This window comes from Carcharodon carcharias, chromosome 16, assembly GCF_017639515.1.
Source record: "Carcharodon carcharias isolate sCarCar2 chromosome 16, sCarCar2.pri, whole genome shotgun sequence".
NCBI classification, from domain to species: domain Eukaryota; kingdom Metazoa; phylum Chordata; class Chondrichthyes; order Lamniformes; family Lamnidae; genus Carcharodon; species Carcharodon carcharias.
In genome coordinates this window covers 81,164,570-81,185,954 of record NC_054482.1, presented here as the reverse complement: position 1 = coordinate 81,185,954, position 21,385 = coordinate 81,164,570, and the positions used below count along the sequence as shown (strand labels likewise).

General features: G+C 40.5%; 1 protein-coding gene across 8 annotated transcripts in view; it reads left to right on the top strand.

Moving 5' to 3' along the window:
* tesk2 (testis associated actin remodelling kinase 2) overlaps positions 1 to 21,385 on the top strand; it is a 124,388-nt gene that overhangs the window by 9,245 nt on the left and 93,758 nt on the right. The window contains exons 2-3 of one of the 8 annotated variants that reach the window (XM_041208084.1): positions 17,173 to 17,231; positions 18,905 to 19,435. The exons of 2 other annotated variants lie outside the window; for them this stretch is intronic. The gene's annotated coding sequence lies outside the window, so the exon portion shown is untranslated. Of the gene's footprint in view, positions 1 to 17,172; positions 17,236 to 18,904; positions 19,436 to 19,735; positions 21,098 to 21,127; positions 21,147 to 21,385 lie in introns of those variants that run through there. 5 more of the 8 variants (XM_041208087.1, XM_041208085.1, XM_041208086.1 and 2 more) reach the window with 5 other exon arrangements.

Genomic DNA, 21,385 nt, shown 5'->3' with positions numbered 1-21,385 from the left:
TGAGGTGTCAACCTGGTGAAGTTACAACACAGGACTGCTTGCATACCAAACAACGTAAACAGCAAGTGATAGAGCTAAGCGATTCCACAACCAGTGGATCAGACTTAAGCTCTGCAGTCTTGCCACATCCAGTCGTGGATAGTGTTGGACAATTAAACAACTTACTGGAGGAGGAGGCTCCCCAAATATCCCCATCCTCCATGACAGGGGAGTCCAGCACATCAGTGCAAAATATCAGGTCAGTCTTCAGCCAGAAGTGTTAAGTGGATGATCCATCTCGGCCACCTCCAGAGGTCCGCAGTATCACAGATGTCAGTCTGCAGCCAATTTGGTTCACTACATGTGAAACAGTTGAAGGCATTGGATGCAATGGCTATATTCCAGCAATAGTACTGAAGGACTTGTTGTGCCCCTAGCCAAGCTGCTCCAGTACAGCTACAACACTGGCATCTACCTGGCAATGTGGAAAATTGCTCAGGTATGTCCCGTCCATAAAAAGCAGGACAAATTGAACCCGGCCAATTACTGCCCCATCAGTCTACTCTTGATCGTCGGTAAAGTGATGGAAGGGGTCATCAATAATAATATAAAGTGGTACTTGTTTAGTAATAACCTGCTCACTGACGCTGAGTATGGGTTCCGCCAGGGTCACTCAGCTCCTGACCTCGTTATAGCCTTGGTTCAACTATGGATGAGAGAGCTGAACTCCAGAGGTGAGATGAGAGTGACTGCCCTTGACATCATGGAAGCATTTGACTGAATGTGGTATCAAGGAGCCCTAGCAAAATTGGGGGAGATGGCGGGGAAACTCTCCACTGGTTGGAGTCATACTTAGCACAAAGGAAGATGGTTGTGGTTCTTGGAGGTCAATAATCTCTGTTGTAGGACATCACTGCAGGAGGTCCTCAGGGTAGTGTCCTAGGCTCAACCGTCTTCAGCTGCTTCATCAATGGTCTCCCTTACATCATAAGGTCAGAAATGGAGATGTTCGCTGATGATTGCACAATGTGATTGCACAATTCATGGCTCCTGAGTTACTGAAGCAGTCCATAACCATATGCAGAAACCTATAATCTGATCTCTCCCAGAACTCCATGGTTGTGTTCCTCCCATTAAGTTTTTGCTCTGCCACAGTACTGAAATAGCTTTTAAAGTCACAAATGACATCCTTTGTGACTGTGACAAAGGTAAACTTACCCTCTTCGTTCTTCTCAATCCATCTGTTGTCTTTGACACAGTTGACCACACTATCTTTCTTAAATGCTTCTCCACTGTCATCCAGCTGGGTGGAACTGCTCCTATCTGGTTCATTTCTTATTTATCTGACCCCAGCCAAAGAATCACTTACAACTTATTTTCCTACACCTGCACAGTAACCTCAGGTGTTCCCTAAGGATCTATCCTTGGCTCCTCCTATTTCTCCTCCATATGCTGCCTGTTGGCAACATCTTCTGGCGTTCATATGTACACTGACACCTATAACCATGTCTCAACTCCTTCATTGTTGCTAAATTAAATTTCCTCCTGTTAAATTTTGTGAAGACTGAAGCCATTGCTTTTGGTCCCCACTCCAAATTCTGTTCTTCAGCTACTAACTCCGACTGTTGCCAGGGTGAGGGATGGAAATTAAAGCAGTCTGTTCACAAACTTGGTAACACATTTGATCCCAAGGTGAGCTTCGTTCCATCATTTAGGCCACCTATTTCCACCTCTGTAACATTGCATAACTTTGCCCTCCTGTCTCAGCTCCCCTGCTGCTGAAACCCTCATTCATACATTTGATACGTCTGGACTTGACTGTTCCAATGCACTCCTGGCTGGTCTCCCACGTTCACCCCTCCATAATCAACCATCCAAAACTCTGCTGCCCATGTCTTAATTTGCACCATCTCATTCCCCTATCACCTCTGTGCTTGTTGATTTATTGACTAGTTGACTTGGCTTCTGGTCAAGCACTGTCTTGATTTTAAAATTTTCGTTCTTGCTTTCAGATTCCTCCATGGTCTCATCCCTCCCTATCTCTGCAGTGTTCTTCGGTCGCACAACTTTTCCTGATATCTGTAATCATCTAATTCCTCCCTCTTAAATATCCTCAATTTTAATTACTCCACCATTTGTGGTTGTCTTATGAGGAATGATTGAACAAGTTGGGCCTATAACCATTGGAGTTTAGATGAATGAATGGTGACCTTATTGAAACATAAACGATTCTGAAGGGACTTGATAAGGTGGATACCCAGAGGATGTTTCCTCATGTTGGGGAGACTAAAAGAGGACATAGTTAAAAACTAAGAGGTCTCCCTTTTATGACAGAGATGAGGAGAATTTTTTTGGTTGATGGTGTTTGGAATTCTCTTCCACAGAAAGTAGTGGAGGCTGGATCTTTATTCAAGGCAGAGTTAAATGGATTTTTGTTAGGCAAGGGAGTTGAGGGTGATTTTGGGGGGGGGGTGGTGGCGGATGTGGGGGTTTGGTGGTGGGAGCTGGCGGGTGTGGGGGGGGGGTGTGCAGACAGAAAAGTGTAGTTGAGACCATGATCTTATTGAATGGTGGAACAGGCTCGAAGGGCTATTTGGCCTACTCCTCCAATGTTCCAATGCCTTCAGTTGCCTAGGCTCCAAGTTCTGGAAAATCCTGCCTTCAAATCTCCACCTCTCTATCTTGCTTTTCTCCTTAAAACCTACCTCATTGACCAAGCTTTTGGTCATCTGACTTAATATCTCTTTATGTGGCTCGATGTCATACTTTGATTTAGAATGCTCCTGTAAAGTGCTTTGGGATGTTGAATTATGTTAAAGATCTAAATAATTATAAGTTGTTTCAGAAACATGGATGAGGGATTAAGCTGCAGATGAGCTGAGATGGGGTTGAGTAGGGTGATTGATGTTATGGAGCTGGAAGTTGGTGTGTTTGTGATTGGAGGCTCATTCGGGGTCAAATCTTATACCAAGGTTGCGAACAGACTGGTTTAATCTCAGATAGCTGCCAAGGAGAGGGATTGAGTCAGTGGCTAGTGAATGGAATTTCTGGTGCGGACCAAATGGCTTTGGTCAGCCCATTATAACTGAAGGCAATTTCTACTCATCCGGTACTGGATGCCAGATAAGCAGTCTACGACATTTTGGAGGCAGGCTTAGAGTATGGTGAGATAGAAAAACAAAATACTGCAGGTTCTGGAAATCTGAAATAAAAACCGAAAATGATGGAAATACTCAGCAGGTCTGGCAGCATCTGTGAAGAGAGAAAAAGAGTTAATGCTTCAGCTCTGTGACCTTTCATCAGAATGGAGAGTTGTGACAGTGAGCTGGGTCAACTTAAATATGGAAACTTGAAGCTTTTTCTGATGATGTTGCCAAAAGGGCAGCATGCACATGAAAAATAGGAAGGGGCCAAGGAAAATCTTTGGGGATACCAGAGCCAGTGGTGTGGGAGCGGAAGAGAAGCCACTGCCGATGATTCTGTGGCTATGATTGGATAGATAAGAATGAGCCAGGTGAGTGCAGTCCCACACAACTAGATGACAGTGGAGAGGCATGTGATCAACTATGTCAAAGGCTGCAGACAGGTCAAGAAAACTGAGAAGGGGTAGTTCTGCCTTTGACACAGTCATGAAGGATGTAAATTGTGACTTTAAAGCCGTTTTGGTACTGTGACAGCCTGGAAACTTGATTGGAGGGACTCAAACATGGCGTTCCGGGAAAGAAGGACATGAATTTGGGAGGTGATGGCTCATTCAAGTTCTCTGGAGAAGAAAGGGAGATATAAAATGGGGTGGTAACTTGCAAGGGAGAGAAGAGAAACTCGAAAAGAATGCAAGTTTTTAAAGGTAGAGCGAGGGGGGACCTTTAGAGAAATATTACCCCTGTGAGCTAATGGAACAGAGGGAAGTGGAAGAGGCAGCTGATTGTGTGATCTCAACCTCAATGACAAAAGTCCATGAACTCCTCGCACTTGTTGGAGGTAAGGTAGTAGAGGGAGGAGAAAGGCATTTAAGAAAATTAAGTAACTGAAGGTGAGAAACCAATTTGTGATAAGTGCTTCCTTTCAAGGAATCAGCTATCAGTGGTTGAACACTTCTGCTATTTATGCTAAGGAAGTTAGTTGTACATCCTGTCTGTGACTTTCAGATATAGTGCTAATAGGCAGCTTCTCAGTAAGATTAAGAAGCCTTGCCCCACTGAGCGCTAAATTATTCTTGATGAGTTGTGCCTTGGGAAGCTTTTCTAAGTTTAAGGACTTATATTAATGTACGTTGTTCTTAAATTCTTGTTACATTTTTCAACCTGTATGCACGGTGGTTTGTTTGTTGTGGGGGTAAAAAAGCTTGTGGTGTCATGTGAATCCTAAGAAATACAATTCATATGAATTGCTTTTTATTTGACCAAATGGAAATATATTAAATGTATACTATTAATTAAATCAAAACTAACTTTAGTTTTGCTATGTTTGGAATGAAAAGAATGCGATTAGCTGACCTGAAACAATTTTTGAGCCTTTGTTGAGAACAAAAAATTGATATGTCTGCCCGAAACAAAAATAAAGGATTTATGTTTGTTTTGTGCTAAAATATGTTCTGTTTAATGTCAAAATAGATTTCTGGATTTGGTGTGCCTGCTGAAGAGAGTTATGAGACATGGCAAAGTGATGGATAGGCAGTAATAAATGTCCCCTACTGTAATGGATTTCATTCTGGTTAGGTAAAGAGACTGTCAATATTTTTGAGATGGCATGGCAGGGCAGTTCCATTTCCACTGAGTAGAAGATAAAATAGTCGGTCCTCAATCAGAATATGTATTTGTGTTTACCAGGTGAGATGGATATGAGCTTGTTGGGTCAATGGGAAAAAAATACTTGAGCTGTATTCTACCATAATTCAGCACCATGGGGATAAAGCACAAAAAATGCAAAAATGATTGGCTAAAAATTGGAGAGTGGGACTGCAGATACTTGAATATGCAGTTTGTTTTCCTGTGTTCAAATTTTCTTGTGCTAGTGTGCAAATATCAACTATTCAATTACTTGTGCAGATAAACTAAAAATATCCTCTGTGCAGGAAACCAAGCCAACCAAAGAGCAGTCCGTCAGCTCAATTATAGTCTTTTTTGACTTGTCACATTGCAGAGATAAGAGTGAGAATAGTTGACAAGAGGCAAATTTCTTGATAATAGACCTGTATTATAAAAAGAGACACAATTCTAAAACTGTTAATGCAGCACATTTTGTTGCAGTTTCCACAAAAGATACTTAGTTATGTTAATTTATGTTACAAAATGATACAAATGTTGATTTTAACTTGTATTTTCTGGATTAGGACAACGTATTTCTTCGTTCAAATCCAAGCTGTGAAATTAATTTTATTTTTACAGATTTTGGAAGATGAGTGCTCTGAAATTGTGAGAGAGATTAATGTGTTTCCCTAGGATCACGATTTGAAAGATACATCATACCTGTGTTAAGATGATTCCCTGTGATACATATGTCATTGCTGAAGTTTGGTCTGGTCGCAGTTTCTCTGCTTAACATTTTCTCTTGAATTTTTTTTTAGTCTTCCCGTATTTGCTTTTTGTGTGGTTGCTTCTCACTCCTAGGCTCTTACAATTTCAGTGCAAAGAATCTCAAATTATAAGTTAACTGCCAGTGGAGCTTTGGTTCAGGCTAGGGAAGTAAATTTTTTCTGCAGTCCCTATATAATTGGAGAAACATAAACTGCGTTTCTGGGGAACTAATGAATCTCCAGAACATTGGTGAAGCTTGTCCTTTAAACATAGCTTTTTTTTAATGTAGCAATTTTCTTGGCTACCAACAACCAGAGTAATGGCAATAAACTTCAAAATCCCTTAAGATTGACCTTCGTAGCTGATTTCCTGCAGATAAAGTTGAGCCTATTAGGTAAATGCGGCAGTTTTTCAAAGTTGGAGATCAGTTTACTTTGAGCATGGATTAGGTGTAAATAATGCAGGTTGTAATTAAATAATTTGAATATGGGAAGGATTTAAGAAAAATGTTTTATGTTGGTCCCTTCCCCTTCCTCTATCTTTTAAAGCCCTGGTCCCCATTAAAACCCTTACTTTCTTCCACCTTGGTCATTTCCCCATGGTATGAACCCTGTCTTTGTTCCCTCAAGCCCAAGGTGTACAGATTTTGGCTTATCTACAACTAGTTTATCCATTCATTGCCAAATTTGACTAAACCACATCAAGCATTATTGAGCCTTGTTTTCTTTTGCCAAAACCGTTCACCATGTTGGGTTCATCCTGGAAAGCAAAGCAAACTGTTGCCGACTTTTATCGCTACCATCAGAATCTTGAAACGTCTTCCATTCCACCATTACCTTGAACAAATATGAGGAGCTGATAGACTTTATTGTTACCAAGTTGAGATGTGTTCATATAATAAAAGGCTGCTGGAAATCTGAAATAAAAACAGAAAATGCTGGAAAAACTCAGCAGATTTGGCAGCATCTGTGGAGAGAGAAACAGCTCTGAAGAAGAGTCATATGGACTCAACGATAACTCTGTTTCTCTCTCCACAGATGCTGCCAGACCTGCTGAGTTTTTCCAGCATTTTCTATTTTTATTTGAGATGTACTCACCTGTCTCTGCCACATCCTTCCCTTCCCCTTGTCCACCAAACCAGAGCTCTCCTGATGCTTCCTGATTGCCCCTGCTTTCAATTTGCCTCTTTCTCTAGATTCTTCTCTCTTTCCCTTGGTGCCTTCTTGCAACTGATTTTTGTCTGTGGGAGCCATCTCCTGGTCCCATGATCCCATTCCCACCCCATTTCTTTTACTGGGCCTCTCTGTTAGTTGACATAGTAACTAGCTTCCTTCCTTCAGATACTGTCTGCATTCCCTGACAATCCTGACTCCACTCAAAGCCATCATCAACTCCCTTTCAAAACTTTCCAAAAATCATGTCTTTGACTCCTCTGAACCTGAAAAACTACTTTCCTATGTCAAAACCTCTGCTTTCTTTCTGAGGTCCTTGGGCATATTGTTTCATCCCAAACCTGTAATCATTTTCCTTGCAATTTCATGTTTGAATTTCTTCAATCTGGTGTTACAATGGTGAATGGAGTCTTAATTCAGGCTAGAGAAGTATTATTTTCTGCTATAATAAGTTACATGACCTCCCCTATGATTGTGGTGATGATGCACTTTCTCTCCTTGTCATTTTTGATCTCTTTACAATCTTTTAGATGGATGACCACACCATCCTTCTTCAATATCTATCCTCCAGTGTCCAGTTGAGGGAAACTGCCTTTGCTTGATTCTCTTTGCACAAATATTTTTTTATTCATTTCTGGGATGTGAGCATCTCTGGCAAGGCCAGCATTTATTGTGCATTCCTAATTGCCCTTGGGAAGGTGGTATTGAGCCACCTTCTGGAACTGGTATACTCATTGTGCAGGTACACCCACAGTTTTGGAGGGAGGGAGTTCCTAGATTTTGACCCAGTGACAATGATGGAGAAGTGATATAGTTCCAAGCCAGAATCATGTGTGTCTTGGGAACTTGCATGGGGACACCACCGCCTGTATCTGTTGCTCTTGTTCTTCGAGATGGTGGAGGTTGCAGATTTGGGAGATGTTGTTGAAGGAACCTTGGTGAGTTGCTGCAGTGCATCTTTGTAAATCGGGGTGGACAAATCTTTTGGCCAGAAGGCCCGATTTGGGTATGGAAATTGTATGGGAGGGCTGGCCATAAATGCTCAACAAATGAACAATTATAATGAAGAAAAGTAAACAAAAGGAAAAGTAAACCTTTTACTATTACTTAAATTATATCATAATGCCTTACGTATAATAAGGAAACCAAATACTGTTTGCTGTAAAGATACTTTCAAGTATTTGAGTGGAAAATTAACAAATTCTTTGCTCTTCATTTATTTTGAGAACAAGACTAACTTGGCCTTGAAAGCTTTCACACTGGAATGCAATTTGTGTGCAGACACATTCTTGCCTTGTAGCTTCACATTAAGTTCATTTAAATATGCCACAATATCATATCAATAGTGAGGCTGCATACCCAGTTGGAAATTCTTAATTTGGGGAAATCATCTTTTCCCCTGCATCTCCAGAAAAGTGAGAATTTCATCTCTAAGCTCCCAGACTCAGTGTGTTACTTTTCCTAGGCTGAGCCAGTGGACTTTGGTATAAGATAAGAACATAAATAGGAACAGGAGTAGACCATTTGGCCCCTTGAGCCTGCTCTGCCGTTCAATAAGATCATGGCTGATCATCTTGTGTTTCGATTTCCACATTCCCATCTATCCCCTTTGATTCCCTTGCCTAACATGAATCTATCTACCTATCTACCTCTGCCTTAAATATTCAATGACCCTGCCTCTATCACGTTCTGAGGCAGAGTGTTCCAAAGTTGTAAAACCCTCAGAGAAAAAAATTCTCCTTACCTCTGTTTGACCCCTAATTTTAAAACAGTGCCCCCTAGTTCTGGACTCACCCATAAGAGGAAACATCTTTTGATGTCCACCTTGTCAAGGCCGTTCAGGATCTTGTATACTTCAATCAAATCATCCTCACTCTTCTAAACTCCAGTGAAAACAAGCCCAAGTCTGTCTAACCTTTCTTCATAAGACAACTCACTGATTCCAGGTATCAATCTAGTAAACCCCCACTGAACCGCCTCCAATGCATTTACATCCTTCCTTAAATAAAGAGACCAAAACTGCACACACTATTTGAGTTGCAGTCTCACCAATGCCCTGTATAACTGAAGCATATCATCCGTGCTTTTATGTCCATTCCCTCTCGTAATAAAGGATAGCATTCCTTTAACCTTCTTAATTACTTGCTGTACCTGCATATTAACGTTTTGTGACTCATGTACTAGAACACTGAGATCCCTCTGCACCTCAGAATTATGCAGCCATTCTTCATTTAAGTAATACTCTGCTTTTTTGTTCTTCCTGCCAAAGTGAACAACTTCACATTTTCCCACATTAAACTCCATTTGCCAGATCTTTGCCCACTCACTCAACCTATCCATATCCATCTGCAACCTCCTCCTGTCCTCTTCACAACATACTTTTCTACCTGTCTTTGTGTCGTCTGCAAATTTAGCTACAATGTCTTCACTCCCCTCATCTAAGTCATTGAAGTAAATTATAAAAAGTTGAGGCCCCAGTACAGACCCTGTGGGACTCCACTCGTCGTATCCTGCCAATCCGAAAAAGACCCATTTATACATACACTCAGCTTTCTGTCCATACTAATATGTTATCCTCTGCACCATATGCTTTTATTTTCCATTATAACCTTTGATGTGGCACCATGTGAAATGCCTTCTAGAAATCCAATTACAGTACGTTTACAGGCCCCCCTTTACACACTGCGCATGTTACTCCTCAAAAAATTCATGTAAAACATGATTTTCCTTCCACAAATCCATGCTGACTTTTCCCTGTTGCCTTGAACTCTTCTTAATGCTCAGCTATAACTTCCTTGATGATCGATTCTAATAACTTCTCCACGACAGGTGTCAAGCTAACTGCCTATAGTTTCCTGTTTGCTGCCTCCCTCCCTTGAATAGAGGGGTTGTATTTGCTACTTTCCAACCTGATGGAACCTTTCCAGAATCTAGTGAGCTTCGGAAAATTAACACCAGCATATCGACTACCTCATTAGCCACCTCTTTTAAGACCCTAGGATTTAGTCCACTGGGATCCGGAGACTTGCCAGCCTGCAACTCCATCAATTGCTCAGTACTGTTTCCCTAGTGATTTCAATTTCACCAAGTCCCTTTCTCCTGTTCACCAGCTGATTTGCAGCTATTACTGAAATTTTTTTGTATCCTGTATAGTGAACACAGAAGCAAAATATTCTGCCATTTCGTTATTATCTACTATTAACTCCCCACTGACCATTTCGTTATTATCTACTATTAGCTCCCCACTGACCACTCTCTAGAGCTCCAACACTCACTCTACTTAATATTTTCCTTTTTAAATACCTGTAGAAACTCTTGCTATCTGTTTTTATATTTCTATCTAGCTTCCTCTCATACTAAAGTAAGTCCTGGTGTTCAGCATCATTGTCTCAAGAAGGGAATTGAATGCTGATGTTTCAGCCCCCTTGGTCTTAATAATTCATTATCTTCACCACTGTGTGAACAACATGACTGATGTCTAGGTTATTTTTGTAGTGGGTCCCCTGATGTATAATACGGTGCAGAAAAATCACCTTTTTCTCAGGGTCGCCTATTCATTTGTCCTGAATTCTTTTAAATGTCCTGCGTTTTTCCTGTTAAATTTGCTGATCCGGTTTATTCCAGGGAGCTTCAGATGTTTAATATAGTACAAATCAGATACTCTTATGCTTTTCATTGATTCCATTGATAGAATTTGTTCTCTGATTTCAAATTTCTTAATTTCTTTGATTAAAGATAAAGAGCTGATGTATGTCTTTGTCGAGAGCAAATGGAAGCATCATGAAACACTGCTTTCTTCAGCTCAGAAGCCAAGTAAATCAGCTCCACACGGCGCGTAATAGTTCTTTGTGACAAACTAATATTTTCACTTTTGTTTTGGCACTTGGGGCAGAGCATGCCAGCAATATTGACCCTGCATTCTTTCAAAAACGCCCTTTCTACAAAAGGCTCATTTTGTTTACCAATATTTGAACGCCAGAGCATAACTTGCATTTGTAGTGACTTCCTGAGAACTCTATCACGCAAAAATGTTTGCTGAGCTGAAAAATAAATGGTGATTTTTCTCTGTTTTTCTTGTCCTTTTCATCAGCTGTTAAGTTATAGCCATAATTGGGACTTTTTGAGAAATAGTGATGCAAATTGAACTTCTTGAACACTGCAGTGCTATCCTAACAAAAGAGGCATACAGCCTTTGAGTCCACGTTTGTGGAAAAAATATTTTGCGTGCCATTCTTTGTTGGAAACCCAACACCATCGTACACTTTCCTTTTTTTTTTGCAGCACTCATTATAGGGCGTAGCAAATTGCTTTGTTTTGGCAACACACTATGTGCCTAGTAAATTGGTAAGCTGTGGAAATTTTAGGTGGACAGACATTTCAAACTGAAATCAACTACTGACATAGTGCAGAAAATGAATTCTGTTATCAACAGCTACCATAAAAATTTGTTATGGCATTTATTGTGCATTCATCAGAAAGGTCATCGACCTGAAACGTTAACACTCATCTCTCCAAAGATGCTGCCTGACCTGCTAAGTACTTTCAACATTTTCTGTTCTTATTTGATTTCCAATATCTGCAGTACTTTGCTCTTGTCTTATCAATATAAATGCTGCTTTATTATGATCTACGGTGTGGTTTGCAAGAACCATCAAGGAGAAAAAAAACAGTAAAGCGAAACAGGAGAGACCAAAAGGCATCTCTGAGGCAGTCACCACATCTTCTATCCTCTCTCTACCTCTCCTTCCTAGAGCTGGAATTTAATAACCTCACGACACATTTTAAAAGAGAAGCTACCAAGTGCATCCAAAATCTGATTCACGCCTATTAGGGAACATGTTCCTAATTTTCAATTTTCTCGAAGCACAAAACCTTAATCTGAAACCACATACTCTTCATTTCCTATTACATTCATCAAACTTCGTCTAAAAAATTAAATCTTTGGTGCACATCCGGGAGGAACAGAAGATGCTTTTTTAGCTCTGATTTCTGGAAGTGCATAAATAGTTAATCATGGAGGTGTTCATCTCAATGTTAAACCAAGATATTGAAGGAGACCTTCAAATATGCATATCTTGGGACTCACTGCAGATGAGCATTTCATGCTTCAATATTTCAATCCTTTGTCCACCAAAAGAATTGTAGATCTAGTTTTGGCTGAGTAAACAAACCCTCTACCCTCTGGTTCTTTTGCCAGTTACCTTAAATCTGTGTCCTCTGATAGCTGACCCTTCTGCCACCAGAAGGTTTCTCTTATTTACCTAATCAATACCCTTCATGATTTTAAAGACCTTTATTCCTATATACACTTGACTTTCACTGCTCTGATGAAAACAACCTTTTTCTCATTTCCCCACTTAACTGAAGTTCCACATCCATGATGCCTTTATAAAATCAGGGTTGCTGATAGAGTCTGGCTCGCCAATATTTCAAAACTTGTGCTGATTAGTTGTGAAAAACATAGGCCATGTGAGTTTCAGACTTTTTCTTCTTTGAACCAAACTGCTGAGTTTATCGTTACATCAACTTCAAAGTTCTTAATTTCAAGTATCGGCATGTACCTGGTATTTATCTTGAACAGCAGCCAACTATAATACTTGTCAAAACAAAGATGGCGGCTCCCTTGATTACAGCCTGTGATGAGCTGAAGCTGTCTGCAGATCCATTTGAAAACTGATGCTTTTGACATATCCCGACTGGAACTAATTGAAATCCAAAATGACAGTGACATGAAGAGAGCTTTTGCAGAACATAACCTTCTGATAAATATAAAATATAAATATTAGTATAAAATATAAATATTAATATTTAACTGTGAAATATGTTCCCTCTCAGTCTTATCCAAATCTATCAAAACATGCCCTTTGGTTCATTGCACTGTTTGGCAGCACATATTGGTGAAAACAGCTTTTTTCAAGAATGAAGAACGTCAAAACAAAATTGATAACTCCTGACAGATGGACATCTATCCAGAATACTCTGCCTCACTACATCTGTGCAAGCAAAAACAATGCCAGATATCTCAAATCAGTATAGTGGTGAGAAAGTAAGCTAAAAATTAGTCTTCTCATTTGAAGCTTGATCATAAGAATGCGCATTTTTGTTTTGATTAATAGCAAGATAAATTTCTACTGCTTTATCTTTCCAAAATGTTTTCACTGGCCCATGAATGAGAGAATTCGAAATGTGGCCCTTCATTCAAAAGTTGGACACCCCTGGGCTACAGGAATTTATAATATAAAAAGTTGACAGGATTTATGCACAGATGAAGAGTTTTAAAAATAGATGGGTAACCATTCTCTTGAGTGAAAACACCCTTCGGTGTGTTACGATGCCAGTGCAGACTGAAGGTCCCTGGTTCAAATCCTGCCAGTACCCATGGTACCAGACCTCAGAATCAGCAGCTTGAGCGAGGTAATGAGAAAAATGGGGAAACAGAACTATGAGTTGACAACTTTTTGTAAAGAGTATTAAAATTGAAGTGAAAAATAAGTTGAAGTTTTGAAATTACTGTGCATAATCTTGCAAAACCGAAAAGCAAATCAAGGCTGCAATAATCTAATAAGTAATCTTGAATGCACACGTATCTCTCACTGCTTCTACATGTGGGCTAGTCTCCTTTAACATGGGGACTGTGTGCACTTTCCAAGAAAACCTGCCTCTGGTTATTGGCCAACTTCAACTTACCTGGAAGTATTTCCATTGGCCTTGAACTACTTCTCTTGGAGCTGTCCATTGGTTGGATCTGCATTTTATTTTCACAACTACTGATGCCAATCAGCCAATTGTCAGGAAAAGTTGTACATATGAACTCAGCTCTCATGGCTTCTTTTGATGCATGCATGGTTTCTCTCACTGTTGCTTAGCATATGACTGCGGTGCTTTTCCTGGTGCAGTCGTGGGCCGGATTAGAAGCTCTGATGGGCCACCTCACTCTCCTTTTTAAGATCTTAAAACCCACCTCTTTGATCAAACTGATTATTGCCCTTCTTGGTATCTGCTTTTCCTTTGGTTTTAATTTTTTGCATTAAGCTTCTGCAAAGCACCTTTGGCAATTTTTCCTATATTAAAGGTCCTTTCAATGCAAGTTGTTATGTATAATGAGCAATTTTCACAAAATCCGTGGATGAGATTATAAAATGAGGAATCCAGGGGTTGAGCATAACCTGAGTGGCAATTTGAGTTGGTAGTCTTTAGTGTATGTTACCACTTTAAACAATGCTGACAAGTTTATTTCATGCTACTGTTCTGCTTTCAAGCAGTGGAGAAATTTAGGTTTTGGTTGTGGGAAAGAGAGAGAAAGACATTCAAAGTTCTGAGAGAAGAACAAGTGGGATGAATTTATTCATTTTCATTCTGAGGGTATGCATCTTAGAGGAACTGCATTTGAAAGATGAAAGTTCTTCAAGTAATTTTTCCCTTTGATCTTTTTTAATCAGGATGTTAAAATAGTACTCATGCACTTGTGCTACCTGGAATCCATTTACCTGATGATGGTTGTTTGGTAATCTTAATGAATGGTTTGTTGTATTTCTTTAATGGTTGTAAAATAACCGCATAGTGACAGAACAGGAATTACTGCAGCTTGTAATGAGATTCAAGTGAAATCATTTTTGACTCGTGGCATTTGTTTTTCTGTCCTTAATTTTATAGTACAAAGTTGCTTTTCCAAATTTTGGTGCTTTGAGCTTCTAGTGATATAGTTGTGCTTAAAACGTAGGCTCTCAGAAAACTAATAGCAACAATGGGGATTCTAATTATGGCTGTTATGGTTGGCGAGGAGGATGTCCATTTTAAATTTGTCTATTGTCTCTCTTGAGCTTTAGATGTGCTCAAAGAATCTACTGCATCAGCGGTGTTTCAAGGTCATTGTGTGTACAAAAAAAGCTTTATATCTGTTCGCCCTACTCCCTAAGTAGCATTAAATGCATATAAAATGGCATCAATTAAAAATTTGAATGTAATACCTTTATAAAAGTGAAATAGATTTTTAATGAGATAAACCTGTTAACATTGACATTTCTTTAAGAGCAGATATTTATAGTTAATTTATTTACTGTGAAAACATATTGAGACCACTGCTATTTCTAGAATTTTTTTTTTAAATGTGTTTTCTTCTTTGTCTCTTTTTCAAATGAGAAGCAGGTTGCATTTTCAGCCTGGGCTTGCCTCTTCTCCTGGCCTGCTTTGTGGATAGGTGTTTGGGGAGGGTGGAGGAAAAAAGGGTGAGTGTGTGTGCCCAGCTCATTCCCAGTCTCTGGGTTATTGCTCTTGTCCACTTGCTGGCCCAGATTCACCTACTCATGCTCTCGCTCACACAGACTCTCTCTTGCTCATTCGCGCTGTCACTCACACAGACTCTCACTTGCACTCTCGCTCTCTCAGATGCTCACTCTCCACCTGGGCCTGAGAGGTTTGCACATCTTACCACAGAGGAGGAATTCGGAACGGTGTGAAGAGACGAGTTTCCTCACTTCACCCTGATTCGCCAGTGAGCCTATCAGCAGCAGCATGGGACAGAAATGGCCTGAGTTTGGAGGAGCAGCTCCTTGCAGGATTTTTCATTGAACTTAGCCGTAGTTTGAACACTGGCGCTGTGGGCCAGATGCAGTGCCTTGGTGGGTCGGATTTGGCCTGCGGGCTAGAGGTTAGACAAGCCTGAGTTGAATCATGGCTGATCTATACCATATCTACATTTACGTACCTTGTAATGCTAACAGATTCAGACATTTTTGAAAAACTGTGTAGTTACAGCAAAATTGCATTCGCAATTTTACTCTCCTGACGTCAGAGGAAAGTGCAGAAAGACAAATAATGTCAAATTACATTGCTGATCTGTGTAAATGGACTGAGTTTAGCCTGCCTTTGGCCAAAAGCAATTCATCAGTTTTAACACCAAACAGTACTGTTTCTACCTTAGCTTCTAGAAAATCCCCTTTTGAATGGGTCTTGTGCCATTGTAAACTACTTCATCTTTGTTAGTCTTGTCATAGAAATGGAGCATTAAATCACAATTATGCCAAGCCACCATTGCATAGCGCTCTTCTCTTCATCACAGCTTTGTATTTGCTGCAAAATACTTTCACTTAATTGTAAATTATAAATAAATTGGCTGAGCCAGTGCTACCAATTATTATCCACAAAATTATGTTTGATTCCAGCTATGGGATAGCTCATATAGAAACAAGTTAAGCTGCTGAAAAGAGCACATTCTGTTAGCCTTAAGTTATTTTGTACTGCTTTATTTTTATTCTAAACAAAGTAGATAAAAAGTAAAAAGCAGAATACTGCAGCTGCTGGAAATCTGAAATAAAGACAACAAATGTTACCAATACTCATGTTATGGCAGCTTCTGTGGAGAGGAACAGAGTTAATGTTTCAGGTCTGTGACCTTTCATCAGAACTGGGGAATGTTAGAAATGTAATAGGTTTTGAGCAGGGGATGGGTAGTACAGGGAGAAAAGGAAGGTATGTGATAGGTTCGATTGCCAATCCTCCACGGTTGGCCTGGAGTCTCCAGGAATTGAAGATCAATCTCCCAGGATCCTGCCATGTGCAACTCCGGAGATAGATCATAGGAATATTTAAAACAAAAATTTTCTTTAAACATTTCCCTTTGCCAGCTATAATAATTTTGAAAATTGGAGCAAAAAGACTGTTTGTTTGGCTGACAGTCAAGCATCATCCAATTGACTATTGAGTCTTGTTGTTTTCCAATTGGTGTAGGAAGGCAGTGCGTCACGAGGACGGATGTGTTGGCTGACTAATGGCTGGAGTGTGGGACTCATCATGTGAAGAAACCTCCAGGAATGCATTTAATTTAGTTGGATAGGCTTGGGTTGTTTTCGTTGGAGCAGAGAAGACTGAGGGGCGACCTGATCGAGGTCTACAAGATTATGAGGGGCATGGACAGGGTGGATAGGGAGCAGCTGTTCCCCTTAGTTGAAGGGTAAGTATTGAGGGGGCATAAGTTCAAGGTGAGGGGCAGGAGGTTTAGGAGGGATGTGAGGAAAAACTTTTTTACCCGAGGGTGGTGATGGTCTGGAATGCACTGCCTGGGAGGGTGCTGGAGGTGGGTTGCCTCATGTCCTTTAACAAGTACCTGGATGAGCACTTGGCACGTTATAACGTTCAAGGCCAAGTGCTGGTAAATGGGATTAGGTAGGTAGGTCAGGTGTTTCTCACGTGTTGGTGCAGACTCGATGGGCTGAAGGGCCTCTTCTGCACTGTGATTCTGTGATAATCATAGTTGGCAACCCACTTGGTAGGGTGGAAGACTGGAGGGATTGAATGTCATTTTTTTTGTTCCTTTTCTTACCCCATTACCATTCCCTTCGGCCCTGGAAGACTAACTCTTTTGCCCTTCAATCTCTCCACACTATCACAGACCTTCCTTTTGTTCTTGAACCACCCACCCCTTGCTCAAACTCTGTTGCATCTTTGACCTTTCATCAGAACTATAGAAAGTTACAGACCTGAAATATTAACTCTGTTTCTCTCCACAGATGCTGCCATAACCTGCTGCATATTTCCAACGTTTTCTGTTGTTTTTCAGATTTAAAATGTAGGTGAGGATTTTTTTTTGTCTCTGGCAATTTAGGTAACACAATTTATTGATGCAAGTTACTTTGAGTAAAGAAACATTTTAGTCCATTCTGTGTAATTGTTCCTACAGTGGTGAAATGCCAATCTCTCAATGAGAAATTTAAGGAATGTTTGCATTCCTGACCAGAAGTAGTAGTCCAATTTACCAGGTACCAGTGATCCATGTGCTTCTATATGCTTCGGAGATTTGGACAACCTACAGCAAGCACCTTCAAAAGCACTGGAAAAATGGAGAAGGCTCATTCGGGAAGGCATGAAACACCTGGAGAGACTTTGTTAGGAGCATGCAGAGGTGAAGTCGAGGCATTGGAGGGAGTGTACAAACCTCCAAACAATCCATCTAGCCAATCCTTCAAGTATCATCTTTCCCACATTTGGCAGAGTCTGCAGATTGCACATAAAACTTATCAGTCATTTCAGAACCCATCAAATTGGAGTGGAAGCAAGTCATCCTCAATCTTGAGGGACTGCCAAAGAAGTAGCAGTAGTCTGATGGTAAAGGAAGAAATGCTTGCATTTTATGTAGCATCTTACGTGACCACAGGCTGTCCCAGTGAAGTACTTTTGAAGTGTAGTGACTGTAATAATGGCAGCTTATTTGTACATAGTAACCTCCCGCAAGCAGCACTGTGATAATGACCAGATCATCTATTTTGTGATGTCGATTGAGGGATAAATATTGGCCAGAGAACACCAAGGATAACTCCTTACTCCTCTCCAAAGTAGTGCCCATGGATCTTTACATCCATCTGATCTTATTGAATGGCAAAAGCAGGCTTGAGGAGTTAAATAGACTATGGATGGAGATGGCAGGATGACGCAGTGCCTTGCTGTGGTCTGGTGTTGTTATGGTAGCATTGTATGTGATTTTGTGATCATGATTTATTACTTGCGGATTTCATGATCTTTGGAAGACACTAGTATTTACCAGTGGAAAATATTTTTCCCCATAAGAAAGGTTAAGAAATAAGTTAGGAAAAATTCAACATGAGTCACCTTTTATCGTTTACGTATGCTAATGCCTAGTTATGAGGTGGCATTGATGGAAGGACTTTGGAAAAAGAATCCTGATCAGGGTACACTGCAATCCCATTTACCTAGAGAGAAGAAAGTTGCAGTATGTCATTATTGTGTCCATTTGTTATATTTCCATTAAAGTGGATCTGACATAACACCACGAGGTGTCGTCAGAGGACTTAAAAATTGTACAAAAGAAATTATTGACATCTTGAAGTATTCAGATCACAAAATTAGCCTTCAGTATCTTTACAATATGTAAAACTTACCTTGCAAAAGTTTCTACTGCAACACTTGAAGTAAATGCTAAATAATTGGTTCAGTTTGGATAAGCCTCGAGGCACTGACCTGAAAAATGTTTGCTGCCTTGGTGACCTTAACAGTGGCTAAATTGAAGCGGGTTGTGACTTAGCCGAGGTAATAAATTTCATATACATGAAAGAATTGTTCAGAATTTGATGTTTTGGAATTCTAAATTGTTGGGCATGTGATTTCAACTCATTTATATGGCATGTGCACACGCACCTTAACCGTCTGCATTTTGTTGATAGAATGGAAAACCAAAAAGCAGCATGTGTGAATGTTTTTTGATTGTTATATGCTTTACTTCCATAGCTACTGCTTGTTGGTTATCTGGGAAATTGATGTTTAACATGGTTTAACACAGCATCATGGGAACACCAGCAACATTCTACAGAGAACGGAGGTGTCATTGACAACAGCTTTACCAGCAACAGTTCCAGGCCAACAAGAGAAAAGCAAGCTCAACCAGCTATTGAGTAAACCAAAAGAACACATCATGGCAATAGCCAAACAGCAGCCAACCACATTCTGGATAGAGAGCAAGGGTGGTTGTGGCGAGTCCCATGGGTGTCAACTGTCAATGTATCCGTAATTACATTGTCAAGGCCCAATAACAATCTCCTTGTTGACTGACAATTGCATTGTATAGCTCAGTGAAATTATTAAAGTGTCTGTTTTTGTAGAAGCTCCCAATTTATGACCATTTACTGTGAAATAAAAAGGGTTTTACTCCAAAAAAAAACAGGAGGTGGACATTGGTTCACAGCTGTAACACTGCAGTGTGGAAAGGGCTGGGAGAGTCTGCTACATTGCAGACCTGTCTTGAGAATAAATCTGCTTGAGGTAAAAGACTAGCTTTGACTCATTCTTCTATGACAAGCATTTATTGTGAGTAACATCAATATTCTCAGCAACTACTTTGAAGCAAAGTACTTTTTGAAGCTGTGGGACAAAAATCTACAAGCTGCACTGAAACCTGCTCAGTGCATTTAATTTATGCCAAAATTCCAAATTGTGATGACAGGGAGAGACTGCAAAATTTTGTACTGAGCAGTGGTGGATGTTAGAACAACAACTTCTATTATTTTATTTCCTTTAACATAATAACACATCCAAGGGCCCTTCACAGGAGCATTATAAAACAAAATAATGGAATGATATTTACAATTTTCTAATCCAAAGGCATAATTCCCGATTCTAAAATCTCTCATTATGACCATAGTATTTTTGCTAAATGCTTCCATATTTGTAGATCCTTGTACTCCAACTGCTGCACCATCTCATCAACCAGGTCAGCATCTTGCCACAGGGCAAAATAATCTGAATTAACAAAACACAAGACCAAGCACATAAGGAGATATTAGGTCAAATGATCAAAAGCTTTGTCAAAGAGAGAGGTTTTAAGAAGGGTCTTAACAGAGGAAAGGCTTCTGGAGAGCTGAGATGTATGGAACAAATTCCACAGCTAGGGGCCTTGGCAGCTGAAGGTATGGCCACCGATGGTGGAGCGATTAAAATTGGGATGCTCAAGATACCAAAATTACATGAGTGCTAACATTTCAGAGGTTGTGCAGTTGGAAGAGATTACAGAAAAAGGGAGCAGTGAAGCCATGAAGGGATTTGAAAACAAGGATTCGAATTTTAAAATCGGACTTTACTTGACTGGGATCCAGAGTCGGTCAGCAAGCACAGGGGTGCTCTGTGTACAGGACTTGGTGCGAGTTAGGATAGCATAGCTTTAGATGACTTCAAGTTTACAGAAGGTAGAATGCGGGAGACCAGCCAGGAATGTGTTGGAATAATCAACTCTAGAGGTGCCCTCAGCATCCTCCTTCACAATTGTGAAGCATGGGCAACTTATGCAAGCCAAGAAAAGCAGTTGAACAGCTTTCACCTCCACTGCCTCAAGTGAATACTGAGCATCCTCTGGCAAAACAGAGTGCCAAATTTGGCAATACACCAGCGTGCAGGGATGCCCAGCATGTTTGCCCTCTTGAGTGAGTGGTGACTCCGTTAGCTGGGTTGTGTGAGCCGAATGGATGACAGCTGCATCCCCAAAGACATGCTCTGTGGTGAACTTGCTATCTGCATGAGACCAATGAGTTGCTCATGTCTGCAATACAAGGATGTCTGCAAATGAGACTTCAAGTTAACTGGGATCGGAGTCGATGCATGGGAAGTCCTTGCTGCTGACTGGACTGCCTGGAGACAAGCAGTCAGGAAGAGTGTGGAAAAAGCAGAAGACAAAAGAAATGACCAGATGGCAGAAAAGAGAACCTGCTGGAAGGAAAAGCCATCAGTCGACCTTAGGCCACTGCTGTTCATTGTGCCAGCTATGGAAGGGATTGCCATGTGCGAAACAGCTACAACAGACAATGTTCAGTATGGAAGGGATATACACCTTGGGCACAGTCCATCTTCCCGTGACTGACTGGTGCCTGCCTGCCTGCCTGAGAGGCACCAATGGCATGAATTAAAGTTTCAACAGCAGATAAGTTGAGACAGGTGAAATTGGGAAACGTTACAAAGGTGGAAATAGGTGGTCTTGGTAATGGTAAGAGTATATGGCAGGAAGCTCATCTCAGGATCAAATGTGACACCAAGCTCTTCTAAATTTGCCATTATAATGATTTATTCCCTTCTCCCTCATATGCTTGTCTAGCGTCTCCTCCTTAAATGCACCTATACTATTCATTTCAACCACTTCCTGTGGTAGTGAGCTCCAAACTCTTACCAGCCTTTGGGTGAAGAAGTTTCTTCTGAGTTCTCTGTTGGATTTCTTGGTGACTCTTT